Below are 8,232 nucleotides of genomic sequence, written 5' to 3'. Positions count from 1 at the left end.
GTGGATGGAAGTTCGCTTGGTAACCCAGGTAATGCAGGTGCGGGTGGTGTCTTACGGGATGATAAAGGCAAGGTAATCGACTCTTTTAGCATTTTTCTGGGAGTCAAACAAATATATGAAGCCGAATTTGAGGCAGTCTTGGAGGGTATTCTGCTAGCTAGACACTATCATGCTAGGGGTGTTTGGATTGAGTCAGACTCAGCGTCCGTGGTCTCAGCAGTTCATAGAAGGGAGATTCCATGGTTTGCCCTGCAGAAATGGAGATCTGTTATTTCCTTTTTGGAGTTGGTGCAATGGAAGATCACTCACTGTTTTCGTGAAGCTAATGTAGTCGCTGATTTTCTGGCTAGGAAAGCATCTAAATCTTGTACTTCAGAATTCTCAGTGGAGTTCCCGAGACATGTAGTTGATGAGTTAGCTTCTGATGCGTTGGACAGGCACCGTTTTCGATTTGGCTAAGCCCTTTGCTTTCCCTCTGCTGATGGCCATGCCGAAGGTGGAGGTTGCAAGTGGGTTTAGTGGGATCGGCCTGCCCTTTTGTATTTCTCTTTGTTTTCTTTTATTCTCTTTTAATTAAATGACCTTTTAGCAAAAAAAAAAAAAAAAAAAAAAAGAAGAAGAGATATTTCCTTTTTTGAGCGCCCCATTGCTCGTGACAAATCTACCTCTAAAAAAGAAAGGAAACATAGAAGGATTAGATTTAATAAACCAGCAATGCTTTGACAGTAGAGCATGGTTAATATCCTACAGTCGATGAACACCTAATCCTCCTTTTTTTTTTTGGCTTACAAAGAGTTCCAAATCACAGTAATAGCTTTAGAAGAATTCAATCCCCACACTACATGAAATTGCAGATCCACCTCTCCATTAATAAAATCCATGAACAAGGCCAAAGGTACATTGAAAAGGTGTGGACAAGAATATTGCACATAACCGTCTTTACCATCTCAACCCTCCTGCCATTGATAAGAGACGACCCTTTCAACCAGGTAGCCTTGATTTAAATTTATCCATTAGAGGCATGATGAACTCTTTCTTGACCATGCCTTTAAATATATCCACCCCTAAGTAGCGAGTGGGGAATGCACACCCAGGAATTCCAAGGACACCCTTAATTCTTCTTTTCCTGCCTGGATGAATCCCACTTAGGAAGATCTTGCTTTTATTAAGATTTATCTGTTGACCAGAATAAGCCTAATAAGAATTCAGAAACTCCTTAAGCTTCCTAACCCCTTTTGGCCCAGCATTCATCAAAATCAGGAAGTCATCTGCATATAGAAGATGGGAAGAGTATAGACATTTTTTGGACCAGGAATGCTCTTCACCGCTCCTTTGTCACGAAGATCTTGCAGACCTCAGCACAGAACCTCCTTTTGAGAATGAATAGCATCAGGGCGAGAGGGTCTCCAACCTGATGCAAGCCCCTTTCCAACCTGAAAAATCCCATCAGACTACCATTTACAAGAACAGAAAGCTTCAAGGATGCAAGAGTACACTGAATTAAAATTCCCATTCCACTATGTCAAATGCATTTTGAACATCTAGTTTAAGGCCCATGTTACCTCCATAGGAGTTAGAAAACATTATATATTCATAAACTCTGATGCCACTCCAATATTAGGAAAAATTAATTTTCCTTTTTGGAATGCTCTCTATTCTTCTGAAATCAGCTTATGCAAGACCAAAGAGAGATGAGATGAAAGGATCTTGGGATAATTTTAAAGAAAAAATTCCCTAAACAAATAGGGAAAAACACTGCACAACCTTTTGGGCATTATCCATTTTTGGGATTAATATAAAAAAAATTACAGTTTTCACCTCTAGTAATCACTCCTTTAGTAAAATCTTAATGGCAAGACATACCTCCCCTCCAATAATATCCTAGCAAGTCCGAAATAGAGTACCTAAGAAGCTATCGTGCTTGGAGCGCTAGATGGGTCCAGATCAAATACAACTTTTTAATTTCCTAAGAGTCAGGAACCTTTGTCAACATAGCATTATCTTCAGGAGTAACCAACTTAGGGATAATTGAAATTAACTCACTAACTTTGGTGAAATTTTTGTGCTTATGGAAATTTTCAAAATGTTCAACAAGCTTCTCAGCAATGACTGATTGGTCAGTATGAACCACCCCATCCTCAGATTGTATTTCTCGAATCATATTCTGCCCTCGTCGAATCTTGGTTGAAAGATGAAAATATTTTGAGCAGCAGTCCCACTCTTTCAGCCATTTAACGCGAGATTTTTCAGCCCAAATCTTTTCATAAAGCCCCATACCGAATCATATTCCCTTTTCGCAGCTTGCTCTTGAGCAAAAAGAATTTCAAAAAACTCATTCGCTTCCATAGAATTCTGAACTTGCTCCAAACCAGCTTTTGTTCTTGCAACTTCATGGTCCACTTAAGTGTTCTTATAAATAATAAAATACAAGCTGTTGATCAGCGTAAGTTACTCAGGAATTAGACTGGACTTGGTTAATCCCTTATCTAGAGAGTTACATGGGAGTACATCACCATGTGACATGGTCAATCCCTTATTAACATGAGTGCATGGCATAGAATTGCTATTCGTAATGCTGTGTATTCATGGAACCAAATATTTGGTGCCCTAAAAAAATACATAGGAGAATCTATAATCCCCTAAACTACACCTATAACATGACGGCGTCTGTAAGATTTCAAATTCGACATTTTAATATCAACCACTAATGGAGTAGTGGATTCAACCCTTCACCATCTTGTCTTCTCCAATTCTTAAATGTTGAACGGAAATTGTAGTTCTGTCTAGACTCATAACTCAACTCTCCGACCTTCACTAGAGATATAAATGAATAGTCAAAAATTCATTTAATGCCCGAGCCCATTAACTTTGCACAATATTGTCCTCTTTGGCCCATGGGTCTCAAGACTTTAAACCGCATTGTGCCATGTTAAAATGTTTTTAACTAGCACAGTAATCTCTCCCTATGTGATGTGGGACTAAAGTTTGTACATTCTCACTGATCTCTCAAAGTACTCACCGATCTCCCAGGTGGGTTTAGTGCTTATCGTATTCTTAGATGTCATAATTCATATTCGATTTGTTGTTGTATTCATATCCACTTAGGATAATCTAAATTCTAAAAATCAATATTAAAAAATCATCCAAATATGTTTGTAAACTGATTAGACATCATTACACATAGGTTAGATTCTTTTGGAACTCAACATGTTTACATCCATATATACTTGGAGAGGGATAAGCACCCATCCACATTCGATACAAAGAGGGGTGGGAGGGGGTTGTTTCAAAGAGCTAGGTGGGGATAGAGAACGATACAATATTTATTAGTTTGCAGTACATTAACAGTATGCCTCGCATTTTCCCTTGTTTTCTAGATTATAGTCGTACTAAGTCGGATCCTCTACCCACATGGAGAGAGATTTTTTTTTTTTTTTTCACTCTACATAGGTGAGGGCCGATTCCACTTGATGTGACACAAGGATCAGGGATGTGGTACTACCTTGTTTTCCTCCATGGTATGGGCGATCATAACAAGCACGAGTTCTGTTCTGTGACGGGCGGAGAATTTGCTTGTTGTTGTGTAACCAGTGAATGGTGAGTCAGATTCAGGCAGCGAGTAACTGAAGCTGTACACAGCGGAGTTCGTTAGGATCGCCGCTTTGATATGGTGAGTGTTCTAAAAAATATAAAAGGGTGAAAGGACAAAATGCCCTTTGAATCGTTGGCATTTCCATCCCAAGTACTATAGAGAAAAAGTAATTTAATCAACGTAATAAAATACTAAAGCCATGCTAATTTTAATCAGTATGAGAAAAGTAATTTATCTATTCGAACAGATAATTAAGGCTCTCTTTGGTTTGATTTGTATTTATATTTATTTAGGTTATTTTTATTTTTACATGTGTTTCTGGTATAATTTATACAACTTATTTCTATTTATAATAAAGGGAAAAGGTTGGGTATGCCACCGATATCAAGTATGCTAGTATCCATTGTGTCTATCTATCTCTTCCCTTTTTCTGAAATGACCCTTATGTCATTCCTGAATGATACTCCATCATGTGATCTTAATAGTGCTATCCGCTAGCATACTTGATATGGATGACATACTGATCCCTCTTCCTATAATAAATTAGAATAAATCACAAATTGCTTAGGAGTTATTTGTGATTTATGGTAACAAATTTATATTGATTTTTACGCTAGCTTTTAATGAACACGTGTAACAAATTATTGTTCTAAATCAAGGGTAAATTGGTAACTTCAATAGTTTTTATACTTTTCATTAGAAACTCTTAAACCCCATCACTTCTCTGTCTCTCTCTTACGATCCCGCTTTAGTACTCAAAGGTGAAAACTGAAACCCGACTTTCTTCTTCTCCTTCTCTCTCTCTTTCGAAAACTATTCTTGTTCTGAAGATCTAAAGTTTGTCCTACTGAGTGTATTTTTTTATTTTTTATTGGTTCTCTTTAATGCTTGATTTTCTTTTCTGAAGCTAGGGTTTCAGGTGTCACTTTTTTCTGTTGTTTTGATCGAAGAGTGCTCTTGGCTTCTTGTACGGTAAGTCTCTTCTCTCCCTCTCTCATTTTTCTATTTATTGCTTCAATGTTTTGGAAGTTCTGTTTCATGTGTTGTTTTGGGTATTGGGTTTTTAATCTTTGTGTTTTCTATGTTGGGCTGTTGGAATTGTACTTGATTTCAATCCTTTGACTTGATAATGAATTTTCCAGGGGTGTGGTTGCTGAAGTAAGTTGTGAATGTTGATGTTATTTTCTGACCATATGAGATATTGGGTTTTTAATAGGTTGGGCTCTTGGAAATTTCTCTTGATTGCTTCAGTTCACTGTTATTTATTTATTTATTCTATGATTTCTTTTCCTAAGTGGTTAGTAAGTGTTGGTCGAGCTATAGATCTCAGAACTCCCCTTTGAGGAGTTGCTATTTCTAAAAATTTGATCTTGCAATTCAACTCTTCCTCCTTTCTTGGCTTTAAGAAAGTATTGAGGATCAACCAAGATAGGGATCTGATAACTGGCAGATGAGATTATGATTCCCTTACAGGGTTTTGATATTTATTTTCTGTTTGAAGTACTTGTGAGATACTAAGGGCAGTTGCGATGAATCTGTAGTTGGTATTTTCTCATAAACTACTAATTTTTTAAGGTTATCTGCGTACTTTGTATTTCAATTAATTATTAAAATTTTTATCTAAGGTGTGAATCTTGGATGTCATTTAAGGGATGTGGAATTGGATTTTGATGAGAATTACAAGGCGCCGCTTTTTTAGTGGATGAAACAGTCTTTGACAGTTAGTATCTTTTTGTTGCTTGTATGGTAGATTTAATTTTTTTTTCCCTAGTGGAATAAATTCTTTGTTTAATTAGGAAATATTAGAGACTTGGTAGTACTTCTTCTCTGTTACTGCTTGTTGGATGATGTCAGATGTCTTGAGTGATTCTAGGATCCTACACTTGAAATTTTCCCACAACAAAATACAGATTAATCCTGCACCTAGTTAGAAATATGTTCTTATTATTCAGATGATTGAATTTGACAGATAGGGTTGAAGGTACAGTAATTGAATGGGTTCAAATATTAATATAGGCTTTCTAGGGATTGAAAAGGCTATTGATAAAAGGTGTAGGCTTGCAAGATTATTTATTTATTTTTTATTTTTTATTTTTTTTGCACGGATCCATGTAGCCGACCCCATTAAGGTAAGATAAGGCTGAGTATTTTTTTGTTTTTCTTATTTGCAAAATTGTATATACAAGGACGAACATGTGAACTAGACTATGACTAAAGACTTGTAAAGTGACAGCACAAGGCTAACCCAAAGTACCACCTTGAATCCAATAGGATTACTAATATGATGTAGATTGATTCCATGGACTTCTCTTTGTTCATGTTAGCTGAAAAATTCTAGTTTTAATACAACATTGGAAGTTTGAGTTGTTTATGATATCCCTATGAACTAATGATATTTTTTTATTAGTTTAGGTTGTCTTTGAAAATGAAAATGTCATTTTATTGCTCAACACCCAACAAAACTCTTAAAATCTGTTTGGATGCTTTTGCGTTATGCAAACTTGCTCATTGAGTTTGGTTAGCTTAAAGTGTCTCAGTTTGTCCACTCCCCAAATCAGGAACTTTCACACATTTACTCTAGGCAATGAAGAACAAGCATGGATCTATGGCCAGGACTATGATCCTTTAGTTTGGAACCATCTGCTTGATGTACTAGCTGGAGGCTTTGCAGTGGGGAAGACTCCAATGGCAGTGTTGAAACGGGGTTGTAGACTGTGGATCCCAGTTCTACTCGGTCATTTTCCTGCTTTGAATCTTTGCTTATTGTTTCATATGAGCTTCACTTTCCTGTTCTGTTGTGGTTGAACATCTTGCTTCTACTAATAAAGTATATATTAGATGAACTATAATGTTTATTTTCTTACATTTTGTAGTTAAAGTGTGTGTATATATATCTATGTGTGTGTGTATGTGTGAGTGCGTATGTGTGCGTGACATATACAAAAAGAATACACAAGAATGTACAAGAAATGAATTTGGAACTCTCCATGGCTCATTCATTGATTAATTATCCATTTCAAATAGGTAACTGCCGTAATAAGGCAACAGTTTCTTAGGGGAGAGGATTGTGGTTTTAAAGAAATACGCATAAAGAAACTCGTTACTTAACAGAAAAAAATAGAAAATATTTACCTGAAATTTTCATCCTATGAACTAGTTTCATCTCAATTGGCTCCAATATCTCAACTTTAAAAAAGGATCAACTGAGAATCATGACAATAAAGTATCATCAAATGCAAGATTTATTGTCTTTTGGAATGGAATAACTTAGTTTTGGCTAGATCTGAACCAAAACAATGAACCACCTATTTGAGGGGAGAAAGTGACAATAGGAAAAGAAAATTTCACTTTGTATGAATTTTTGTTGTGCTCAATCATGTAAAATAAGCTAGTGAATAAACTACTTTTATTTTTGTCATGTGGTAAGTATTTTTTTTAAATGGTTCATTCATAATGTATTTCTTTCTTTATTTTCTCTTTATTCATTCCCTCATCCTCCAATGAAAACTTTATTTATTAACACGGTAAGCTTGTTCAATAAAAAAGAACAGAAGTAAATGATCAAATATATGTTGTTGGGAACATGAAATTCCAATATTTTTCTTCTGTATAAAGAAGCCAATTTTTTATTTTTCAACTGATCTCTAACGCAGGTGTAACCAGTTTGAATAAAAAAAAAAAAATTTGGTAAAATAAGAACAGTTGGTTATAAAGTCTGTTTGTGTGTATGTATATGTGTTCTTATTTTACCAAAAAAAAAATGTAGTTAAAGTGTGTGTATATATATATATATATATATCTCAAATTCTATTTTTTAATTTGTTATTTACATATGTGTTTGTGCATATTTGGAAAATGAGAATGCAACAAGAAAATTATACTGTATATTTTCTCTATCAGTATTATGCACCCTGCTCTACCACACCTATCTTAAAATGATAATGTGAGTAATTTGGTTTTCAGATCATGTTTGGATAAGAGGCAGCCATTTAACTAGATAACCAGATGAAGGAGAATATCACTAGAAGGGACAGAAGTGCTCATATTGCTTGTAGACCGACAACCACTTCAATCTACACAATGATACACTTTCAATTGTTTGATGGACTCTTAGTTGATCTAAATAAATCAATTTGAAGGTTATGAAAGACACATAAGGAAAAAGGGCAAAAGATTCAGTTAATAAGGTGGGACTATCTTTGTGTACTTAAATTAGAAAATGAAGTTGGGCACTTCAAGATCCAGAATGTAGCTATGCTAGCGAAAACTGGACTGTAATTGTTGAGTAACGATTCTATAACAAGAGCCTTTTATACAGTAATTATTTCATGGAAAATCTTAAGGGTGGGTAGCAATGTTTATGTAACCCCAGCCCCATTTAACTTCCATGGATTATCCTAAAGATTCATTTACTAACACCTATACATATTTCTTCGAATATGAGTTAATCCACTAATCTAAGGATGAAGCATATTCGAGTAACAAAAAACTTATTTTTTTAATAATAATACACATATTATTGTTTACTTAGGATAGGGTTTTAGGTATTTGTTAATCTGTTTCTTTTACAGCATTTACGGGTAGATTTTCTGTTTCTTGTACATTTTATGTTAATCTTTCAAATTCTTTCTATACATTCC

At 35.2% G+C, this 8,232-nt stretch overlaps 1 long non-coding RNA gene across 2 annotated transcripts; it reads left to right on the top strand.

Annotated features, from left to right (window-relative positions):
* Positions 1–4,314: 4,314 nt before the first annotated feature.
* On the top strand, positions 4,315–7,928 carry LOC122094217. 2 transcript variants are annotated; one of them, XR_006144692.1, is made up of 3 exons: positions 4,315–4,353; positions 4,500–4,564; positions 7,556–7,928. It is a non-coding gene; the product is annotated as an uncharacterized LOC122094217 (long non-coding RNA). The 2 variants fall into 2 exon arrangements; XR_006144691.1 differs by lacking the exon at positions 4,315–4,353 and having other exon boundaries at positions 4,360–4,564.
* The last annotated feature ends 304 nt before the right edge of the window (positions 7,929–8,232 follow it).

The sequence above is a fragment of the Macadamia integrifolia genome, chromosome 11 (assembly GCF_013358625.1).
Source record: "Macadamia integrifolia cultivar HAES 741 chromosome 11, SCU_Mint_v3, whole genome shotgun sequence".
Lineage (NCBI taxonomy): Eukaryota > Viridiplantae > Streptophyta > Magnoliopsida > Proteales > Proteaceae > Macadamia > Macadamia integrifolia.
Note: the sequence above shows the minus strand (reverse complement) of the source record. Positions and strands in the feature narration are given on the sequence as shown.